This window comes from Chenopodium album, chromosome 6, assembly GCF_948465745.1.
Source record: "Chenopodium album chromosome 6, dcCheAlbu1.1, whole genome shotgun sequence".
Taxonomy (NCBI): Eukaryota; Viridiplantae; Streptophyta; class Magnoliopsida; order Caryophyllales; family Amaranthaceae; genus Chenopodium; species Chenopodium album.
In genome coordinates, this window is record NC_137839.1 from 63872067 (window position 1) to 63896847 (window position 24781).

Below are 24781 nucleotides of genomic sequence, written 5' to 3' on the forward strand. Positions count from 1 at the left end.
TTTACCTATCCGGTAATCCGGTACTGTAGGGAATAATTTCAAGCCTTAATCCCACTAGCTTGAAACCCCACTGTGATCATACACTAAAGTACGGTGGCGTCCAAAAGGGAAGAAGATAGAGCAAAAGAGTCGCCAAAAAGTTTTTTAGGAACTTGTAAACCGTTCACGAGGTGAAGGTTACACCCCTTAACGTTCCAAGAGATCGTCAACTCCATAAGGTCTAGAACCAAATAAGGGTTCGGGGATGAAGGTACAAATCCAACTTAAAAGAGATTGAATCTGCCCTAATAATAGCATCTACTTTATTCTGATCGTATTCATGTGCGCTTTCTAATTAACATGCAATCAATAGGATTAACCCTAAACCTGTTTATCTATGTTGGTTGAATAATAATGCACAAATAAACTGTTATTGGCGATCACTTGAAATTATAATCAAAATTAAACCTAACAAGATTATTAATTATCTTATTAAGCATGATTACAAGTACAAATTCCCTTTAAGCATGCATAGAAGGTGTGATCAAGTAATAACAATAAATATCATCAAGCAACATAATAATAATCAATAATCATGAATAAAAATTATAATAATCATAATAATAATAATATCATCATAAATAAAATAATCATCATCAAAATAATAAAAATAATAATATTCATGATCATCATAAATTATAACAATTATAACCATAATCATGTTCATGTAAATATTAAAGCATAATAATAATAGCAAGATCCTAGGCATGATACTAACAAGATTAATAACAAACCCTAGCATGTCACTAAGCAATAAAAATCAAATCTTTAACCCTAACATGATACTAACATGAATAAATATTAGGAAGAACATAGGAAGCATCGTAACAATCATATTTAATATTAAAATTACCCTAGACATGATACTAGGAATATCATAAGAACAATGTAAACATGATTTCTACATCATAATATCAATTAAAACCATTAAAGTACTTACTTTGATGCCTCGTACCTCTTTCTTTCACGTCTAGGGCGAAGGCAACTTTGAATATGGCTAGGTGTTTCTAGATCTTGTGAATGCGGAATTTTGTATGTGAAAACAAAGTTTAGAGAAGAAAGATGAAATAATCAAGAAAACTTGATGAGGATTGGTTAATGATGGATGTAGATGATGAATGAAAACGGAGTTTTTAATACGATATTTATAGAGAAAATCAGCCAAAAAGATAAATTAAACAAAACAGAGTCTGACGCAAAAAAACAGAGCTGGCGCCACCCTTGGCTAACTGGCGCCAGGGACCAACACTAGCGCCAGGCGCCAGGCCTGGTTCCAGGCGCCAAGGCCTAGGGTTAGGCGCCAAGCTTATTTCCAACGCGTTTTCGAAAATCAGATAAGTTTACCGTACTGGAGGATAAAATCATATAATTTCCTCGAAAATGCTATTTGATTTTGATTAAAACTCTGAAAAGTCAAAAGTCAATTTATCAATGCTAATTGAATTAGGAATGAAAAGAACCTTCTAGAAGACTAAAACCATTCCTAATTGCATTAGGAATGATAAATCATATTAGGCCCTCCCCTAGATCATTGGGTCGTATATAAGGCTCAAACCGGGCCCAGTTTAGTAAATTGGCCATAACTTCCTCAATATTCATCGGGATTGGGCTTATAATATATCGTTGGAAAGGTCTTTGCAAGCCCCATCCAACTACACTACTATTGGACCCATATCATGGACCAACCAAACTGGATTGGCTGTTTTCTTAAAATAAGTTTTCAAAAACAGAGAGAAGAGAAAAGAAAATAAAACTTTCCGCAACACTAGACTTTCCACACTTTCGCTTCATTCGATTATGATTCGACGTGAAAGGTACTTATCACTGGGTTTGGTTTTGGGGAGACACAAATGAGTGTCTACAGAAGCCCTCACTTTGACTGAGTTTGGAGAAACGCAAGTTTCGAAAACAAAAGTCAAAGTAGCGATAGGGACGGAGAATGATTCAGAACGTTTTGCGATCCTAAATCAATCTTGCAACGCCGATACCTGCAAACTAGCGTTAGTTAAACAGATAAAAGAGTTAAGAAACGCGTATCTTGCACCGTCGAGCACACGTCTCTGAAAGATAACCGATTGTCTTGATGACCTCTACAAGCTAGAGAACGCCATCCCGCTTGAAAACCGCTACGCCTGTAAATGCTTCCAAATTGGAAGATTGCTTCGCCTGAAACGATCCTCCTCCGCTATGATAATATTCCACATCCAAGGGAATACCATTGAAGATTGCTTCTCTTGAAACAAACCCTCATCCGTATTGATAATATTCCACGTCCAAGGGAATACTATCGAAGATTGCTTCTCTTGAAACAATCTCCATCCGCATTGATAATATTCCGCGTCCAAGGGAATACTATTGGAGATTGCTTCTCTTGAAACAATCCTCAGTTGTTGCAATAATTTTCCAAAGGAAATTACCGAAGATCCACGCCTGTCGATCTTTAAAAGTTTGCCTGAACTTTGCTCCCACTATGCCTGTACGTCGGCGCTTCCGTTGCTTTGAACCTGTACGTTGGTGCTCTTTTGCTTTTGAACCTATATGTCGGTGCTTTTTTGCTAATGAGCCAATGCTTAAGCGCTTTAAGCTAAGTGAGACGATCTCTTATCTGGTCGATCACTTCATGTAATCAAGCCGATCATGTCTAATTTCTTAGAGGGGCTAACTAGCGTACCAAGGAACCCGAAAATATGTTGCAGAAGGCTAGCACAACCTCATCAGGTTGCTGGGTGCTTTGGCGCCACTGAAAAACCATCAGCGCCACCTTATTAGCATTAGCGCCAGGCGCTGATATTGGTGCCAGGCGCCAAGCCTAATTTGTGACGCCAATGCATAGGGCTTGGCGCCAGCACGGGGATTTCCTTAAATGCCCCTTTTCTCTTCATTTTGCTGGCTGCTCGTCGCGATTTTGCTCGAAAAAAGTCCGAAAACTTCAATTGCTCGGTGCTTGCTCATTTCTCAACCGAATTCGCTCAAATTTGTTGCAAATCAAAGCTCTTTTCATCTATTTTCCTGATCTATGTAAGTTTTCTTCAAACTCACATCAGTTTTTACGAATTCTTGGCATGTTTATTCACGAATTTCATGAAAATTCAAAACTTATAATGCTCAATTTGCTTTGTTTGTCAAGTTTTATGCCATGAAATTGCTTGATTATGCTTCTATATTGCCTTGGGAGTAATTTGAGACTTGTTTGACTCAATTTGGTGAAGAAATGAGCAATTTGCCATTGTTGGACCTCCTAAGGTCGTGAAGAACAATGTGGCTTGTTCTTGATATTTTTGCTAGCAATTCTTGTTCAATTCGTCACAATAATTACTATAGTATTGCAAGAAATTGTTTGATCGCTTGAAAAATGCTGTTATGCTCAATTTGAATTTGTGCTCTGTTTTAGTACTACGTACTCTGTTTTTGCGAACATAGTATCATGCGGCTAGGCGAACCTTAGATACTATATGGAACCTTAATTTATGATAATTTTGCACAATGTAGCATGGCTAGACAGCGAGGCTCGGGTTCACGGTCCCGAAACGCTAGACGGGAGCATGAGCCCGTGGAGGACGACGCCGAGCCGTCCACTTCGCTTGGTCGACTCCCGGAGTGGGATGAGCGGACCCTGTTCTTCGCCCCTGTGTACCACATTTCTGAGAGGGTGAGACGGGGCATCGCGCCCGGGAAGACGCGGCATCACGGCTCCGGCTGTGATGGTTTAGGTGATTTGTACATGATGTACATCGCCAGGGATCTTGAGACGAGACTCCTATGGGAGTCTTGCGGACTAGCTAATTTGTTCGAGACCTCCGAGGCTATGATGGCCTCCAGCGGGGGTCACCATGTAGTGCGCGCTTTGGTGGAGTTCTTCTGGGACACCACCAACACCTTCCATTTCCCCTGGGGCGAGATGATGGTCACCCCTACGGACTTCAGTCTCATCACAGGACTGGAGTTCACCTTTGTGCCGCTGCCGTTTGACAGCGGAATCGACGTCTTTTCTTCAGAGGTCGAGGAGCTATTGGGGCCGATCGCTATTCGGGCCCGAGCTGAGGTCGAGACGACTCAGTTTAGTGCTAGAGGAATTCGCCGCTCGACACTGGCAGCGGCTCTTGATGACGATGCGACCACCTGAGAGCAGCGGGTGCGCATCTTTGTGGTGATGTTGTTGTCAGGGACATTCTCCCCTAACAAAGGTAGTAGGGCGTTGCTTTACTATCTTCCTGCTGTCCGTGATCTTCAGCGGATCGGGACTTATGACTGGGCCAGCGTGGCCTATGCTGACTTCGTTCGTGCGCTGAGGGACTCGTGTTCACACCGGTCCTTTGGGACGAACGTTGCTTTTTTTGCCTTTTGGAAGGTCGTAGAGGTAAACATTATTCCCTATAAAGTTTAGCTCTACATATTAGTTAGCATTTACTCACACTTCTAACTCATTGTAGATCTGGTTCTACGAGTACTTTCCTTCTGCTGCGCCGGCGAGACCATCGCCGCGGGGATTTCCAGTGAGCGCCTCTTGGGGCGGTCATCATGTGGATATGTCTACTGCACATGTCCGGAACTGGATCATCTCGGTACGACTTTTATTGTTTATTTTGCTTTTCCGCGGTGCTTTAGACATATTCTTGCCTGATTGATGCTCTTTATAGGGACCTGAGGTGGTATACCGGTCGTGGGGTGGTTGGACAGTCCCTGGGTTAGCCGCACAGTATTCTGCTAAGCGTCGCTATTTTCTGGGGACTTATAGAGCGATCGCGTACTTAAGAGAGAGGGTCGCTAGACAGCATTCTTCTGATGTCCTCGTCGTTCCTGCTGCTCCACCACGTCATATGTTCGACGAGGCGCGGTTGCCGAGCATGTCTGAGGGAGCTGGTACCCCTTGGCGGTCCCATGTGATCTTCGGGCGGTGTTATGCTGAGAAGCTACTACCTTTATTAGCTCCAGCCCCCGTACCGGCTGAGGATGTGAGGGTAAGATTTTCAGCTTTTACTTTCCATTAAGTATCCCCCAAGTAATGTTTTACAGATTTTTTTTAGTTTTATCACGACGGTGCTGCTGAGTTTGTGCCAGCCTGTATGTCCATCCACTACCAGGGGATGTACGGGCCGATCGAGGAGATGATTCCTCCGGCTCCCGAGGGCGAGCGCTTCGTAGAGTGATCGATTCCTCGCCACCAGACTCGAGTAAGCCTAGGTTTTTCAGAATTTTATGTTCATATATCATGCATATTTACTGACTTATTTTCTGACAGTTTTCACGCGAGGTGGTTTCGGCGATGGCACGATGCATAGATGCCTTCCGGAGCCAGCTCGTCCGGATGAGGAATGCGGCCACTTGCCGCCGGGATGACGTCATTCGAGAGGTAACCTTTCTTTACTCTTTATTTTTGCATTCCTGCTTCAATTTTACCTTGTTTCCGATTTAATTCTTTTTGCAGGGCCAGCCTATTGCTTCTCACACCCGCACGAGACCTAAGGGGCGGAGGGATCCAGCGAGGTCTAGCTCGAGACGTCGTCGCACTTTGTCAGGGGGTAGAGGCGGTCGCTCTGAGGCTGCTCGAGCTGACGTTGCAGAGGGCTCGGGATCTTCTTCTGAGGGTGCTCACACTGCACCGGTAGAAGAGGCTACCTCGGCTTTCAGAGGTGGTGGGATGTACGAGATAGGCTCGTCATCGCAGCAGCCTCTGCGGCCTCAGTCTCAGGTTGATCCTGGCTAGAGTGGTCCTATATTGAGTCTTCCTCCTCCTACGGAGACTGGAGCTGGAGCTGGAGCTGGTGGAGAGGTGACTCCTCGTACGGCGCATTTTTATGATATGATGGGCCTACGTCCTCCAGCGCCGTAGTTTGTTCCTGTGTATATTTTATTTTGACTTTTCCTAGAACTTTGCCTTAAACTCATTATACATTTTGTATATTTATGTTATTATGAGTTTATTTAATTGTTATTATTATGTGTATGTTAGTGTGCAAGAAAAGAGTGTGACAAACAATTTTGCGCAAAAAATTCCGTAATTTTTATTATTGATGGAGGGTATCCGACTCTCTCCCTCAAAAAGAAAAATAAAAAAAGGAAAAAATCGAATAAAATGTCGGGTGTTTGGAATTTAAAATAAAGTCCAAAAAGAATAATATAAATTAAAAATAATAGCTATATTTAATTAATTAAGAAAAAGGATAAAAAAGGATGTTTAGGAAAATTAAACGGAGCCATAAAGTCATTAACCGACTCGAGTTTAATATTAAAAACGCAAGTTGAGCACGCGCGACTGACCTGGCAACTTGGCGCCACACTATGGCGCGTGGCGCCAGGCGCTACACTTAGCGTGTGGCGCCAGGCGTTGGCGGCTGGCGCCAATCATGGGATTTTGACGCCAATTGACGCTGATACCGTATTTCATCCTGATTAAAACTCTTCGCAATTTGTGTACAAATAGCCCCCTGCCCAGCCGATTCTTCTCATAATTCCAGCGAATAAATAATTCTCTTCTTTAGAAAAACAATAATCATGTCTTTAGTCACCAAAACCTTCACCCAATACACTCATGAATGGTGTCGATCTCTTAATGCTAGAGACAAAAAAGAATTAGATTTATTTCACCTGGGGGGAATTTATGGCATCAAAGGGGTAGATCTTGACCTAGACTTCATACATACCGCTTTAGAATTTTGGAATGTTGATACTCATTGTTTCAGAATAGGGTATGATGAGATTAGCCCTTTGCTGGAGGAATTTGGTGCTATTTTAGGCTTCCCTGCAATAGACCTTGTAGTAATCCCTAGAGTAGACGCATATTATTATAAGGATTTTGAGCGCTCCTTTAATTTAAAGGAAAGGGATTTATCAAAAATAGTAGATGGCAACATAGTTAATTTAAAAGAATTTACACGCCATTATTTTGATAAACCTCTTTCTGAATCTTTTCATATATATAGAAGAAGGGCGTTCCTGTTTTGCATGCTTAATCAATTTTTTCTTAGTAGTGGTAAAAATAATGAGGGTCAATCAATTATAACCACTGTTTTAGAACAAATTGAATCAGGGAGAAATCCAATGCCATTGATAGTTGGAGAGACTATGATTAGTCTGGATGAATTGAAAAGGGACCCAAAAGCGCCTTTTCGCGGCTCTCCAATTTTATTACAGGTAGAAAAATAATATTTTTAATTACAGAAATCAAAAAATATATTTTTGTATTGTAATAATAATTTATTTGCATTGCAACTTTTTCACAGATGTGGCTAATGGAGAGACTAGGATTAATTAGCCCTCCGGACGATATTGAAAAGTATACTCCCAATTGCTTCGTGAGAAGGAAGAAGCGCATTCCTAAAATTGGGCGCCATGGGTGGAGAAAAGTCTTCGAATCACGTGATTTTGCTATCAAGTGGGTCTTCCCATGGTGGAAAATAGAAAGGATGGTTGGTGTTAACAAGCAACCTTTCTGCCATCTTCCAAGCTTATCTCGTGTAACTCATTATTACCCCTGCAGGGTAAAAAGACAATACGGCTTGCTTCAGAATATTCCTTCCGGGGATCTTCGTCCTCCCTATGAGTACCCTGTATCTCAAGAAGTAGATAAATTTGATGTTTATTGGAGCGCTAGACCTTTATGGGAAGTGATTACCCAAAAGGTTCCTCTTTCTTTGCCCAATGATGTAAAGAAGTGGTTGTTGAAGAAATCTTCGATTGATCAGGATAGAACCGATGTGAAGAATCGTCTAGGTGACAGGGTGATTCTTGCCAAGGAACGCCTAGGTGCAAGAATTGAATTTAAAACACCTACAATGCCTAGGAAGAAAAATGCTACCAAAGATAAAGGGAAAAGGAAAGCTAACACCACAGATAAAAAAGCTTGGGTGGAAAAGAAGCATGGAGTGTTAGCTGAAGGGGAGACCATCTACTCCAAAATTGAATGTAGGTCCTCTAAAGGATGCCTACTAGCTAAAGTTGATGAAGAGGAGGAAGCAGACAAAAATTGGAAAAGGGCGAGAAAGGAAAAGAAAGATTAGGAGCATTGCTTAGCCTTAAATTTATTAGACTTAGATTATTATTTTTTATTTAAAGTTAATTTATTTCAGCTTTATTTAAATTCCATCAATAATGTAATTTTATTTTATTAATGAAATTTTAGCTTTTAATTAAATTGTTTACTTTAAATTTATTTTATTAAAGCAATGAAAATCGAAAAAAAAAAAATAATTTTCCAGAAATTCTTCGAGTACGGAAGTCGAAAATTTTCCGAAAACACCGAAATTCGCCCAGAGTTTATTTCCAGATTGGCGCCAGTTATTGGCATTTGGCGCCTGTCATTTAAGTCTGGCGCCAGGCGCCAATTCCATTGGCTGGCGCTGATGACTTCTGGCTGACGCCAAGCTCTTCTTTGCGACGCCGATGATTCACCGATTTTCTGTTGATTTTTTAATTAATTCTGGAATGCGGAGATGTCGAAAAATAAAGTGGCCGCACCCGTAAAGGGTTGCCTACGTATCCTTTCTTAAGGAATCAGGCCGAACGTAGCTCTCTTGAGTATCCTACTCAAGTAATTATGGGTAGTATTTCTTAAGTTGGTCAAGATTTGTCATGTTTGAGAATTCATTGCCATCCATATCAGTTAGTTTTGCTGCACCTCCTGACAGGATTGTTTTGACAATGTAGGGTCCAGACCAATTAGGTCTAAATTTACCCCTTGGGTCTAAAACATTTTTCCTTAGTGCTTTTAATACCAAGTCTCCTACTTTGATATTTCTTGTCTTGACCTTCTTATTAAATTGCCTAGCCATACGAGTCTGGTAACACTGAGTGTGATGTAGAGCTTCTAGTCGTTTTTCGTCGAGTAGAATCAATTCTTCATATCTTGCCCTAGTCCATTCAACTTCATCGAGTTTACTCTCTAGCGCAATGCGTAGAGATGGTATTTCTAGTTCGACAGTTTGTACGACATCCATTCCATATACCAAGGAAAATGACGTATTTCCTGTTGATGTACGAATTGACGTGCGATAACCCCACAATGCGAAGTGAAGCTTGTCAGGCCAATCCTTATAATTTTCCGTCATTTTCTCGATGATCGTCTTTAAATTTTTATTAGCTGCCTTAACTGCTCCATTTGCTTGAGGTCTATAAGGGGAAGAATGATGATGTTGAATGCCATATTTTTGTAGCAATTCTTCACATTCGGCTTGAAAGTGAGTTCCATTGTCACTTACCATTTCATGTGGGACTTCATATCGACAAATAATATCTTTCGATAAAGAGTGCTACATGTTTTGCAGTGAGTTTAGCGTACGATTGCGCTTCGACCCACTTTGTAAAGTAATCGATTGCTACTAGGATAAATTCGTGGCCTCCTGTTCCTGGGGGAGTGATTTTGCCAATGATGTCAAATCCCCATGTAGAGAATGGCCATGGCGATGTGTAGGTGTAGAGCAAAGATGGAGGGACGTGTTGTAAATTGGCATAAATTTGGCACTTAGAGCATCTTTTTACGTATTGATGGCAATCCCTATTCATTGTAGTCCAATAATATCCTTCTCGCATTATTTTCTGGACTAACATTTTGCCATTTATATGTGTCCCACAGATTCTTTCGTGGAATATTCGCATTGCTCTTTGTGCATCCTTCTTTCCTATGCATAGGACATCTCGACCTTTAGGTACCCTTTTATGTAGCTCGTTGTCTATGAGTACATATTGAGAAGCCAAAAGTCTTAATGCTCGCTTTGCTCTTTTGTCATCATGAGGAGGGTATCCTCCATTGGTGACATAATTGAGTATGTCCGTGTACCATGGTTCTTCTTCTTCTTCTTCTTCTTTGCCTTGGACTACTTAGTCGTCTTCTATGGCCTGGATGTATGCTGGTATGTGCCTTTTTTTCGATAGTTAGAGGCATTTGCTCGATTTCCGTGGGAATCCTAACCATTGAGGCTAATCTTGCCAAGGCATCAGAAAATTGGTTTTCTTCTCTAGGTAGATATGTGTATTCTACCTTCTCTAACTGATCGGTAAGAGTTTCCAGATAGGTTTGGTAAGGGGCTAGGCTTTCGCTCCTTACTTTCCACCTCTTAGATATCTAATTGATGATCAAAGAGGAGTCTCCGAATATCCTTAACTTCTTTACTCCCAATGCCAAAGCTGTTTTAAGGCCTACCACGCATGCTTCATATTCAGCAGCATTGTTGGTAACGTCGAAATCAAGCTTTATTGAGATTGGAACGTGCTCTTTTTTAGGTGATACTAGTAGTACTCCAACGCCACATCCCTTTTGGTTTGAGGCTCCGTCGAAATACAAGGTCCAAGTATCATCTTCAATGACCATTAGGTCTTCATCTGGAAATTCATTGTCCTGTATTGGCGTCGAGTCTTCTGTTGGAAAGTCTGCTAGAAAGTCTGACACCACGGATCCTTTGATAGCTTTTTGTGGCATGAATCTCACATCAAACTGGGCTAGATTGACTATCCATCTTGAAATGCGTCCATTGAGTGTAGATTTCTCGAATAGATACTTGAGTGGATATAATCGGGAAACTACGAAAACGGTATGCACCAACATGTAATGTCTTAACTTAGTTGTGGCCCACACCAAGGCGAGGCACAATTTCTCGAGCGGTGTATAGCGTGTTTCGTATTCGAGCATCTTTTTACTTAGGTAATAGATTGCGTTCTCTTTGACTTCTACTTCTTGTGCTAGCATAGCTCCCATTGTCTCTTTGGTAACCGTCAAATATAACTTAAGAGGTATTCCGGGGAGTGCTGGTGCTAATACGGGAGGATTTGCGAGATAGGCTTTGATCTTTTCAAAGGCTTTTTGACACTCGTCATCCCATATTACTGGTACATTCTTCTTGAGTTTTTTGAAGATTGGTTCACATATCGTCGTCAGTTTTGATATGAACCTAATTATGTATTGTAACCGGCCAATAAATCCTCGAATCTTTTTCTCAGTCTTGGGCGGTGGCATTGACATGATTGCTTTGATCTTTGTTGGGTCTACCTCTATTCCTCTAGAGCTTATAACGTATCCCAAGAGCTTGCCTGAGGTGACTCCAAAAGCACACTTAGATGGATTCAACCTCATATTATATTTTCTTAGCCTTTCGAAAAATTTCCTTAAGGCTACTTGATGGCCTGGACGGTCTTTTGATTTTACAATCATGTCGTCGACATATACCTCGACTTCTTTGTGCATAATGTCATGGAGTAAGGCAGTTGCTGCACGTTGGTAAGTAGCACCCGCGTTTTTCAATCCGAATGGCATTACCGTGTAGCAGTAAGTGCCCCATGGCGTTATAAAAGTTGTTTTCTCCATGTCTTCTTCTGCCATGAGAATCTGGTTGTAACCTGCGTACCCATCCATGAACGAGAGAAGTGCGTGATTTGCCATGTTATCTACCAGAATATCGATGTGTGGCAAAGGGAAGTCGTCCTTTGGACTTGCCTTATTTAGATCTCGATAGTCGACACACATTCTTACCCTTTCGTCTTTCTTCGGAACTGGGACGACGTTGGCGACCCATTCGGGGTATTTGGATACCTTGATGAAACCTGGAGTTATTTGTTTTTGAACTTCTTCTTTTATTTTAAGTGCTACGTTGTAGGGAATAATTTCAAGCCTTTAAAATCCCACTAGCTTGAACCCCACTGTGATCATACACTAAAGTACGGTGGCGTCCAAAAGGGAAGAAGATAGAGCAAAAGAGTCGCCAACAAGTTTTTTAGGAACTTGTAAACCGTTCACGAGGTGAAGGTTACACCCCTTAACGATCCAAGAGATCGTCAACTCCATAAGGTCATGAACCAAATAAGGGTTCGGGGATGAAGGTACAAATCCAACCTAAAAGAGATTGAACCTGCCCTAATAATAGGCCTCTACTTTATTCTGCTCGTATTCATGTGCGCTTTCTGATTAACATACAATCAATAGGATTAACCCTAAACCTGTTTAATCTATGTTGGTTGAATATTAATGCACAAATAAACTATTATTGGCGATCACTTGAATTATAATCACAATTAACCTAACAAGATTATTAATTATCTTATTAAGCGTGATTACAAGTACAAATTTCCTTTAACATGCAATAAAAGGTGATCAAGCAATAAAGAATAAATATCAAGCAACATAATAAATAATAATCATGAATAATAATAATCATCATCATAAAATTAAATTATAATCAAAACAATAATAATCATAAATAAAATAATCATTATCAAAATAATAATAATAATAATAATAATATTCACAATCATCATAAATTATAACAATTATAATCATAATCATGTTCATGTTAATATTAAAGCATAATAAAAATAGCAAGATCCTAGGCATGATACTAACAAGATTAATAACAAACCCTAGCATGTCACTAAACAATAAAAATCAAATCTTTAACCCTAACATGATACTAACATGAATAAATATTAGGAAGAAAATAAAAGGCATCATAGCAATCATATTTAATATTAAAAATACCCTAGACATGATACTAGGAATATCATAATAACAATATAAACATGATATCTACATCATAAATCAATTAATCAATTAAAGTACTTACTTGGATGCCTCGTACCTCTTTCTAATAACAAAATACACACGTTAGTAACTTCAAGGAAAATAATAAACAAACAATTACATTAAATAATTGAAATAGAGATTTGGGACCAAACCCTCAGGAATTAAAACCTTTCACGTCTAGGGCGAAGGCAACTTCGAATATGGCTAGGTGTTTCTAGATTTTGTGAATGCGGAATTATTTATTTGAGAAAAGGCTAGTTTAGAAAAAGAGAGAGAGAGAGAATAATCAAGAAAATCTTGATGAGAGTGGGTTAAAACTTAAGAATAAAGAGAATTGGTCCATGAAAACGGAGTTTTTAATACGATATTTATAGAGAAAATCATCCAAAAAAGATAATTTAACAAAACAGAGTCTGAAGATCGAGAAAACACCTTGGCGCCAGCCCTGGCTAATTGGCGCCAGGACCAGTGGCTAGCGCCAGGCGCCAATGCTGGCGTCTGGCGCCAATCCTGGTTCCAGGCGCCAAGGCCTGGGGTTGGACGTCAAAGTGGTTTTCCACGCGTTTTCGAAAATCTGATAAATTTACCGTACTGGAAGATAAAATAATATAATTCCATCGAAAATGCTATTTGATCTTGATTAAAACTCTGAAGAGTCCTAATTGAATTAGGAATGATAAGACCTTATAGAATGTTCTAGAAGACTAAAACCATTCCTAATCATATTAGGAATGATAAATTATATTAGGCCCTCCCCTAGATCATAGGGCCGTAATTAAAGCTCAAACCGGGCCTAGTTTAGTAAATTGGTCACAACTTCCTCAATATTCATCGGAATTGGGCTTATAATATATCGTTGGAAAGGTCTTTGCAAACCCCATCCATCTACACCACTATTGGACCCATATCATGGACCAACAAAACTGGATTGGCTGTTTTCTTTAAAATAAAGTTTTCAAAAACAGGGAGAAGAGAAAAAGAAATAAAACTTTCCGCAACACTAGACCTTTCCACACTTTCGTTTCATTCGATTATGATTCGACGTGAAAGGCACTCATCACTAGGTTTAGTTTTGGGGAGACACAAATGGGTGTCTACAGAAGCCCCCACTTTGACTGAGTTTGGAGAAACGCAAGTTTCGAAAACGAAAGTCAAAGTAGCGATAGGGACGGAGAATGATTCAGAACGTTCTGCGATCCTAAATCAATCTTGTAACGCCGATACCTGCAAAACTAGCATTAGTTAAACAGATAAAAGAGTTAAGAAATGCGTATCTTGCACCGTCGAGCACACGTCTCTGAAAGTAACCGATTTGCTACCGTATGTTGTTTTGATGACCTCCTGCAAGCTAGAGAATGCCATCCCGCTTAAAAACCGCTACGCCTGTAACTTCTTCCAAATTAGAAGATTGCTTCGCCTGAAACGATCCTCCTCCGCATTGATAATATTCCACGTCAAAGGGAATACTATCGAAGATTGCTTCTATTGAAACAATCCTCAGTTGTTTGTGACAACTCTCCACAATCTAGGGAACGCCACCTTGCTGTTTCGATGTTCACTCGTCTCTTAAAAAAGAGCTTCTTTTTGATATGATCTTCTGAATGATGTGTCCACGAAGAGCTTGATAATAGGATGCCCACGCGTCTCTGAGCAAAAGAGCTTTAATGAAATGCCCACGCGTCTCTGGAGCAAAAGAGCTTCAATGAAATGTCCACGCGTCTCTGAACAAAAGAGCTTGTAGGAAATGTCCACGCGTCTCTGAACAAAAGAGCTTCAATGAAATGTCCACGCGTCTCTGAACAAAAGAGCTTGAAAAGGATTGTCCACGCGTCTCTGGAGCAAAAGAGCTTGATTGATAGGAAATGTTCACGCGTCTCTGAACAATAGAGCTTCGGTGCTTGAATGTTTGTTGCGATGATGTTCTGAAGAAAAATTTCCAAAGACCAACGTTTGTCGATCTCTAAAGCTCGCCTGAACTTTGCTTTCGCTAAAACCAGTATGTCGGTGTTTCCGTAGTGAGCCATATCTTAGGCGCTTTAAGCTAAGCGAGACGATCTTTCATCAGGTCGACCACTTATTGTGATTGTAATCAAACTGACTACTTAATCATGTCAAATTGCTTATAGGGGCTAACTGGCGTACCAAGGAACCCAAAATTGTTGTATGAAGTCGAAATCACCTTTCTGAGAGGCTTCGAGATCTGTCGTTGCTGAGATATCTCTGGCGCCAAGAATTGATTCTGTCGCCGAACGCTGTGATAGGGTCTTCCCTGTTCTGCTGCACCTGTATTTATTTTTGACTATAGAACTTTGCCAATTTCTTTAATTATCTTAGGGTTGACCTAAGGCTTAATGTTGCTTGACTCATCGACTTGACACGACTCAAGGCATAAACTTGACTCGATGTGATTGACTGACACGAGGTTGACTCGACTCAAAGTGTAATGACACATGTGTTAGACTCAAATCAAAGTGATATGACATGACATGACTCAATGTGTACATGACTCGTGTGTGCATTGTAATGTGATCGTGCGACTCGCAAAATGCAAAAAAGCAAAAATTTCCGTCATTTTTGTGGAGGGTACCGACTTTCTTCCGAAAAAGAAAGACGTGAAAAAGAAAATCAAAAGTTTGAAGATGCATGTTGAATGAGCTTAGTCAAATGTCATTTGATACTATCTCTCAAGGTGCAAGGATTAATTCATCCTAGGCTATCTCAACTGTTGACTCCATGATGAAAGTATTTGGGTAACTTAGGCACGGAGGCTAAGCACTTCATACTTCGTGATGCAATGATAATTATGATTGATGAGTGATGTGACAAGGCATGCTTCATCGTTATGTTAAGATTTCATGACAAAGGGTTCCTAAGGGAAGTATATTTGGTCATGTATCTGTGCAGTGTGTGATAGTGACACTAAAGTTAGGCCGCAAGAGCTACGTGTGTGGACAAATATATTATTGAAAAGAGTCAAATGGTGGTGACTCTTAGGCTAGGTAAGCTAATAATGTAGGGATCAAGCCCCCAAGTCTAGCTCTAAATGAATAGGGATGAGCACAGGGGATCCTTTGATATGATCATGGTGTAAGTGTGTGAATGTGAATATGAATTCATGTTTATTACGGCCGCACCTCGATGTGGGGTTGCCTACGTATCCGTTAGGAATCAGGCCGAACGTAGCTCTAGCCAAACCTCGCACAAGTGTGTGTATACCTCAAAAAGGTCTTTAAAGGGTTGTAACGTGGTTAGGCTAAAGGCTGAAGAAGAAGGGGATAAAGGCTCAAGACCCTAGATAAGCCCCCAAGGTGTGCAACCTCGCTTTTGAATATTTGTATTTTTATACTTGAGTTTCTACTCTTTTTTTTAGCTCTCTTTGCTTTAGCATTTATTTTTATTTTTATAAGTGTGGGCAATCCCGATCATGCGGTCTATCACTCACTTGGCATTCATGTTTCTCAGGCACGGTACCGAGCACTCGATAAAAGACGCAATTTGAGACGCGTTCTTATCGAAGATATTTTTTCATATCAAAGACATTGGAACACTTACCCTTTTTGTACACTTGTTTTCGTTTTTTTATTATTGCTTATTGTTTGCTATCGCTTTCTTTTGAATTTGCTCAAGCTTTCTTAAAATTGCATAAGTAGCACACCATCCCATCCCAAGGTTAGGTAGATGTGGGTTGAGAAAATAAAGGTCTATCGTTAGACGAGGCTCAAAGTGGTTTATGAAGAAAGGATTGTATAATTGAAGGGCGAAAGGAGATATGATGTGGCTACAAGGGGTGCCTCAAATCATTAGTATACCTTGTGCTTAATTCGACATGGTTTTTTTTTTTTTTTTTTATTTTTTTTTATTTTTATTTGAGGCAATATAATGAAATGATCATATGCAAGGAAATAAATGCTCATTTTATTAAAAAGGGAAAAGAAAAGAAAAATTACAAAATTAATCTAAAGGAAAAGAAAAGGTGCCTATGCTAGACTTATTGGGGAAAGGAAAAAATGAAAAAGAAATAGAAAAAGAGGTCATGAAATCTTTTCGTTGAAGCTCGCCTCTTGTCTTGTGTTGTTTCATCATCACCCTCATTTTTTGTTTGTCAATCACATGACTCAAACTCGATTCAACACACATGGATGGAAGAAGTGAAGAAAAATTGGAATAGAATGTGAAGAAAAGTGATGGAGGGATATGAAGGATTAGGAGTAGAATGTACCCCAACTTAAATGACGGAAAAGACCGACTCATGCATGGACCTACGACATGGTCATGGTGATGTGTACTCAAAGTGTGTTCTAAGACTAGTGAGTGTAGATGGTGCGTTAAGACTCGTGTCATGACCATGTGGCTAGACTATGTGACTAGACTCAAGCAAAGACTAATTTAAGACTTCACGTATATGCATTAAACTGGACAGACTGTGGTATTTTAGTCATAACTTTTGATCTGCGACTCTGATTGGGATGAAACCAACGCCAAAGTAAAGATAAAACTCGGGGCTACAGATCCATAGGTTGTACAACTCGTAGTTCTTTCTAGAACTCCAGATATGACCAAAACAAGTTGACATTTGTGCAGTATACGGGAATAAAAATCCGGGTTGACTTAAAGGAACTATGACTCGATTTTATGTTTATTTATTAGCTCAAATTAATTAATTAATTAATTAAACAAAGTCCTTTAGTCATTAATCAGTTTATTTAGTCTTAACACAAGTCAAACAAACGGTTAGGAAAAATCACATAGAGTATATATGCACAACAAATAATGCACAATTAGTCAAGTAGGCACAATATGATGCAATGAGTTCGCAACCTAACCATGGCTCTAGTTCTCTAAAGTTTGGGATATGGTTTAGTCAAATAGGGTCCATGGTTAATTGTCCAGATGCACCACATAGAAGCCTAACCGTGAAGGGTTAACGCGTGTGGATAGGACACCGCGAGTTTTTAGAAAAAACTCACTTCCATGGTTTGGTGAATTCAACCTCCCAGATGTACCCTTTGTTGCCAGGAGCGTTCAATCGGGTAGATAGAGCATGAATTCCCAGAGGATTATGTCCATATGTAGAACACATATGGGTTTCAGAAAAGTGAGAAAAAATTCAATCAGGAAGCAGGATCGGGCAAACAATACGAAAAACCGGTCGAAATTAGAACACATATTTCTGGCTCGGTATTGGGGGAAATTGGCGCCAGCAAACAGAGATGGCGTCAACTTTTAACTGTAGCGCCTGGCGCCAATACTGGCGTCTGGCGCTACGGCTAAAAGTTTGGCGCCAAGCTCTGGCCCCTGACGCTACTTCCCACATGCCTCAGCAGCTTTTTGTGCTGAATAAAATCATCCAGTTTCGCGCGGTGTTATTTCAGTCCTAGTTGTGAAAGACATTTCTCAAATTTCCTACGTGTAAAATCCTATGTTTTGACTCATTACGGATGGTCTTTCCAATGGGAACCTTTTTATGCATATGACAATAATGTTAATCAAAATTACGCACATGAAATACTTAGAACTTTTCGAGTCTCATCCACTCATTCTAAATCATTGCCGAAACAAATTCAGGAATTAAAATAGAAATCCTCCCCAGCGGAGTCGCCAAAAACTGTAGGGAATAATTTCAAGCCTTTAAAATCCCACTAGCTTGAACCCCACTGTGATCATACACTAAAGTACGGTGGCGTCCAAAAGGGAAGAAGATAGAGCAAAAGAGTCGCCAACAAGTTTTTTAGGAACTTGTAAACCGTTCACGAGGTGAAGGTTACACCCCTTAACGATCCAAGAGATCGTCAACTCCATAAGGTCATGAACCAAATAAGGGTTCGGGGATGAAGGTACAAATCCAACCTAAAAGAGATTGAACCTGCCCTAATAATAGGCCTCTACTTTATTCTGCTCGTATTCATGTGCGCTTTCTGATTAACATACAATCAATAGGATTAACCCTAAACCTGTTTAATCTATGTTGGTTGAATATTAATGCACAAATAAACTATTATTGGCGATCACTTGAATTATAATCACAATTAACCTAACAAGATTATTAATTATCTTATTAAGCGTGATTACAAGTACAAATTCCCTTTAACATGCAATAAAAGGTGATCAAGCAATAAAGAATAAATATCAAGCAACATAATAAATAATAATCATGAATAATAATAATCATCATCATAAAATTAAATTATAATCAAAACAATAATAATCATAAATAAAATAATCATTATCAAAATAATAATAATAATAATAATAATATTCACAATCATCATAAATTATAACAATTATAATCATAATCATGTTCATGTTAATATTAAAGCATAATAAAAATAGCAAGATCCTAGGCATGATACTAACAAGATTAATAACAAACCCTAGCATGTCACTAAACAATAAAAATCAAATCTTTAACCCTAACATGATACTAACATGAATAAATATTAGGAAGAAAATAAAAGGCATCATAGCAATCATATTTAATATTAAAAATACCCTAGACATGATACTAGGAATATCATAATAACAATATAAACATGATATCTACATCATAAATCAATTAATCAATTAAAGTACTTACTTGGATGCCTCGTACCTCTTTCTAATAACAAAATACACACGTTAGTAACTTCAAGGAAAATAATAAACAAACAATTACATTAAATAATTGAAATAGAGATTTGGGACCAAACGCTCAGGAATTAAAACCTTTCACGTCTAGGGCGAAGGCAACTTCGAATATGGCTAGGTGTTTCTAGATCTTGTGAATGCGGAATTATTTATTTGAAAAAAGGCTAGTTTAGAAAAAGAAAGAGAGAGAGAGAATAATCAAGAAAATCTTGATGAGAGTGGGTTAAAACTTAAGAATAAAGAGAATTGGTCCATGAAAACGGAGTTTTTAATACGATATTTATAGAGAAAATCATCCAAAAAAGATAATTTAACAAAACAGAGTCTGAAGATCGAGAAAACACCTTGGCGCCAGCCCTGGCTAATTGGCGCCAGGACCAGTGGCTAGCGCCAGGCGCCAATGCTGGCGTCTGGCGCCAATCCTGGTTCCAGGCGCCAAGGCCTGGGGTTGGACGCCAAAGTGGTTTTCCACGCGTTTTCGAAAATCTGATAAATTTACCGTAATGGAAGATAAAATAATATAATTCCATCGAAAATGCTATTTGATCTTGATTAAAACTCTGAAGAGTCCTAATTGAATTAGGAATGATAAGACCTTCTAGAATGTTCTAGAAGACTAAAACCATTCCTAATTATATTAGGAATGATAAATTATATTAGGCCCTCCTCTAGATCATAGGGCCGTACTTAAAGCTCAAACTGGGCCCAGTTTAGTAAATTGGTCACAACTTCCTCAATATTCATCGGAATTGGGCTTATAATATATCGTTGGAAAGGTCTTTGCAAACCCCATTTAAATAAACCACTATTGGACCCATATCATGGACCAACCAAACTGGATTGGCTGTTTTCTTTAAAATAAAGTTTTCAAAAACAGGGAGAAGAGAAAAAGAAATAAAACTTTCCGCAACACTAGACCTTTCCACACTTTCGTTTCATTCGATTATGATTCGACGTGAAAGGCACTCATCACTGGGTTTGGTTTTGGGGAGACACAAATGGGTGTCTACATACGTCGGGTTTCATTCGACGTAACTTTTGTTTTACAGGTTTCATTCCTGGAATTAGTGGTATAGTGTGTTGAGCTATTTCTCTATTAATGCCTGGCATATATTCATATGACCAAGCAAATACATCGATAAATTCTTTAAGTAAGTTACTTAAATAGGTTCTTTCTTGTTTATTCAATGTTAATCCGATTTTAACTTCTCTTTTATGAGTTGAATCATTCGATATATCAACTGTTTCAGTTTTTTCAATTATCGGTGTTTTTTTTTCGAGTGTTTCCATTGCTTTAATAATTTCTTTGTCTTTTTCATCGTTAGCTAAGCAATTCTCGTCATCTTGGGTTAGAGAAGAACACAAGAAGTAAGGAGAATGAGAAATATTATTATACTCTGAGATCATTACATCAAAGAGTGATATGTCCTCAGGGACTGGATCACAAACTATCCTAGGAGAAGCAATAGGAGGGGGAGGTGCTACTACTAAAGACTTAGAAGACTCTAAAGGGAAAGACTCTGACTCGGACTCTGACTCAGACGACTCTTCAAACATCGGTCCTTGCCCTGTCGTGACGGATATCTTTCTTCCGCTTGGAGTAGTCACCTTGATAGTCTTGCGCCACCCTTGTAGTGATCCTTCAGCTGGAGTAATTAGCGTCGAGGGATCGAAGCTTTCACTTTGTAGGACTGTTTGAATGAGCGAGGAGTTATCCTCTTTATAAGTTGGCCCATTCTTTTCTCGCCCAAACAGTAATCCCATGACGTTAAAGTCAAAGCATGGGGGTGCTTTATCCTTGTGGACGGGAGTTGGGATTTCATCAGTGAAGTAGCAATCCAAGAAAATCTCGAATCCCGGTTGTCGTATGCCGTTTACAACAAATGGCTCGGGAAATTCATGGCATGGATAGTCATCTCCTTCTTTTATGAACTGACCATTAAGCGTAAGGGGGTACTGATCCATTGGAATTGCTTTCTTTTGAATGCGAGCGTCCCTACATGCTTTCGACTTTTCCTGGGCTTGCTTGAGATCTTTCCGAGTCGGTTCGAAACCAAGTCCGAAAGTGTCTAACTTAGGGAGGCCAGGTAACTCCAGCGGTTTTGCCATTCCTTTCTTCTTCCCTAGGGTCATCCCGGGAAAGTGTCCTTGTTTCTTCAGTATGGCGTTGACAATCATGTTGGAATGGGGGTTATGGCAAAGAGGGGTCCTTTCATCCTCTTGGATTAAGGAGACTTCTTCGTTAAATCCCCATAAATCTTCATCATCTTCGTCGTGCTCTACGTTAATGATTGGATTCTCTATGGATTTAATCCTCATAGGCGAAGCATCTATGGTGATTGAAATTCCCCCAACTATAGCTTTTACTTGTTGGTGGAGGGATGAAGGGATGGACTTTAGATCATGAAGCCAAGGGCGTCCCAACAATAAGTTGAATGAAGCTTTGATGTCTACTACTTGGAAAGTAGTAGCATGTTCTATCGCTCCTGCCGTTACATTTAGGGTAATCTTGCCAAAAGCTTGACGACGAGTGTTGTCGTAGGCCCTTATTCCTCGTGTAGACGGAGTTAAATCTTCATCCCTTATGCCGAGCATCCTTGCGGTTCTAAGTGGACAAACGTTGATGGCTGATCCATTGTCTACGAGAGTCATAGGAACATTCATTCTTTTGCAAACTACTGTGAGTTTTAATTCCTTGTAGTGTTTGTCACCTTCTGGAGGTAGATCTTTGTCAGAAAAGGTGATCAAATTAATCGGGCTTGGAAGGTCACTTGTGAGGAAGTTGGCTAGTCCCTCAGGAGTATTGTCAGAATCTATCCCGATTTTATCCAAGACATTCATTACAGCCAACCTATGCTCTCGAGATGTTGCCAGAAGTTTCCACACATTCATCTTAACTTTTGTCTTCTTAAACTGTTTAACAATGTCATTGTCTTCGATGATAGGTATGGGAAATTGGTGTATGGTTAGCATAGGTTGTGTTGAAATGGGAGGTTGCGTTCTCCCAGATCTTGTGAGGACATCTATCGATGAATCTTCTTCACCCCAAATTTCATCTGTGGTGTATGACACATAAGGTGAAGGTCCTACTATGTCCTTTAGATAGACATCTTCTTCATCACTGTCCCAAACTCCATTAATGGTTGTATCCTCTTCTTGTTGAACTTGGACCAGTTTCTTTTCATCAATCATTTTCTGTACCAAATCCTTGAATTTGAAACAGTTTTCTATAGTGTGGCCCCCCGATTGATGATACTGACAGTAATATCTATCTGTCCTTTTTAATGACTCGAATGGTCTCGGTTCGAGAGGTTTGACCTCGCCACTCTCGGAGAGCATTTCGAACATTTGCGCATATGGAATCCCAATTGGAGTGTAGATTCTATTGCTCTTCTTGGGTTTTTCAGTGACTTGTAAGGGAAAGCGATTTGCCTCATAAGTCGTTCTCACTGGTGTGAATTCTCTTTTAGGTCCTTCTTTCGGAAGTGGAAGCTCATCATATTTCTTATGGAGTTCGTTCATACCTTTGAGAGCTTCACGTAGTAGTTGCGATACCTCCTTCATAGACAGTGTGAGCAATTGTATATCATCTTTATTCGCGGGTTCTGGAAGGTTATCCTTGACATCGAAAAAGATCTCCTCTTCTTTTTCTATGGCATTGATTTCTTTGACAGGTCTAATGAGAGAGGAGGGGTCAACCTCGTTTTCCTCATCGGAGTTAGCCAGGGTATGAGCTAGAGGTGCATTATCAATGCTTGGCTTCTTACTGGTAGGGGGCAACGACAGTTTGTTATTGTCGATTAGGTCTTGGATAGCTTCCTTAAGCTTCCAACAGCTTTCAGTGAGATGGCCCCTACCTTGGTGATACTTGCAGTGTGCATTGGGGTTCCAGTTAACCGACCTCTTTTCAACTGGTGGGTCCCGAAATGGTCCAATAGGAGTTATAAGACCTTTTGCATTTAATCGATCAAATGCGGTGTCATAACTCATGCCAATAGGAGTGAAGTTCCTCCTAAATGGTTTCTTCTGTCCTTGGTTGTTCATGACAAGAACTTCTCCTAAATTAAAGGTGCTAACATTATTTGAGTGGGCGGTTTTGGAAGAAGAAGGATTGTCGTTCTTATTTCCTTTCCAGCTACTGTTGGAGTTATTGTTGGCAGCTTTTGACTTAGCCAAGTCATCTTCAATATTGATCCCAATGTCATAAACGACCTTGAAGGTATGGAGATTATTTTGATACTTGAGATGCTTGGAATATTTTTCTTGAAGATTTTTGATGAACAGTCTCACAGACTCTTTTTCACTTGGAACCTCAATCATTTTAGCCAATGTTTCTCTCCATTTGTTAAAGAAAGAGGTGAAACCTTCATTCTCTTTCTGCTTGAGGATTTCAAGTTCTCTATGGTCAGTCTCGACTTGAATGTTGCACTTGTACCTATCAACGAAAGAGTTTAATATAGACTCCCAGGTAGAGGTCTTTTCTTTCTCGGGAGAAAAGAACCATTGTTGGCAAACGGTCTCGAGAGATAGTGAGAACAGAGAAGGAAAAACCTTCTTATCGATACCCTTAATGTTCATTATAGTTTCAAAAGCTCTTAGATGAAAGTAAGGATTATCTGTTGCCTTGAATTTAGGGATGTCAGTGGCGTTGAACTTATGTGGAAGAAGTTCCTTGTCCAGCGAGACCCCCTGTGAACTCATGCCCTGAAATTTGTAGTCACTAGATAGCTTGCTCAAGCTTTCTTGCATGAGGTTCATTTGTTGTTGCTTCACAGGATCATCAATATTGAGTGCGAGTAGCTTCAGTATCTCAGTCACAGTAGCCAGTTGGTTCTTAAGATCATTGACTTATTCTTGTGTTGCCATTATAGTCTTAGCTTTTCTATTGCGAGCTATGGGTTTGTCGAAAAGTTGGACTTGTATGAAGAGGTTGTCTTTGATTAATCGTCCTTCCTTTCTTGACCACGCGCTGTATATAAACCACTTTGCGTTTTAATTACTCGACTCGAATCATCTTGACTTTACGGTTTATTTTAAGGAAAAAAGAAAAAAGAAAAGGGTGCATATTTTTGGAAAAAATAATGTACATATTTTTAGGGAACTAAGTATTATTATTTTTTTATTGGAGGATTAATATCCGACTTACCCCCCTAAAAACAATGACGGAAAAACGCACAAGACTCTCTTAATCATGGTAAAAGTATGTGTATTGGTGTGTGCGTTGAGTGTAAGTGACATGCTTGGACTCTTGTGTAAGACCATGGGACTTAGTGCCTAAACTCGATCATTGATTCAATGACAGCAAAATTAACCGAATTAAACACAAGACTGATTAATTAGACCCTAGGTGATTACTCGACCAATAATCCGAACTGTCGGCCAAGCAACAGAACTGGCGTCGCACTTTGGAGCTTGGCGCCAGGCGACAGAACTGTCGTCAGGCGCTACACTCCATAATGTGGCGCTACAACTCAGACCTTGGCGCCAATATTGGAGCTTCGGTCTGGGACTATTTTCGGTGTTATTAATCAACTGGGGTATGCCTAAAGTCGTACTAGGTCAATTCCGATTAAAAAATTAGACTTTATTGACTCAAATTAATTAATTAATTAG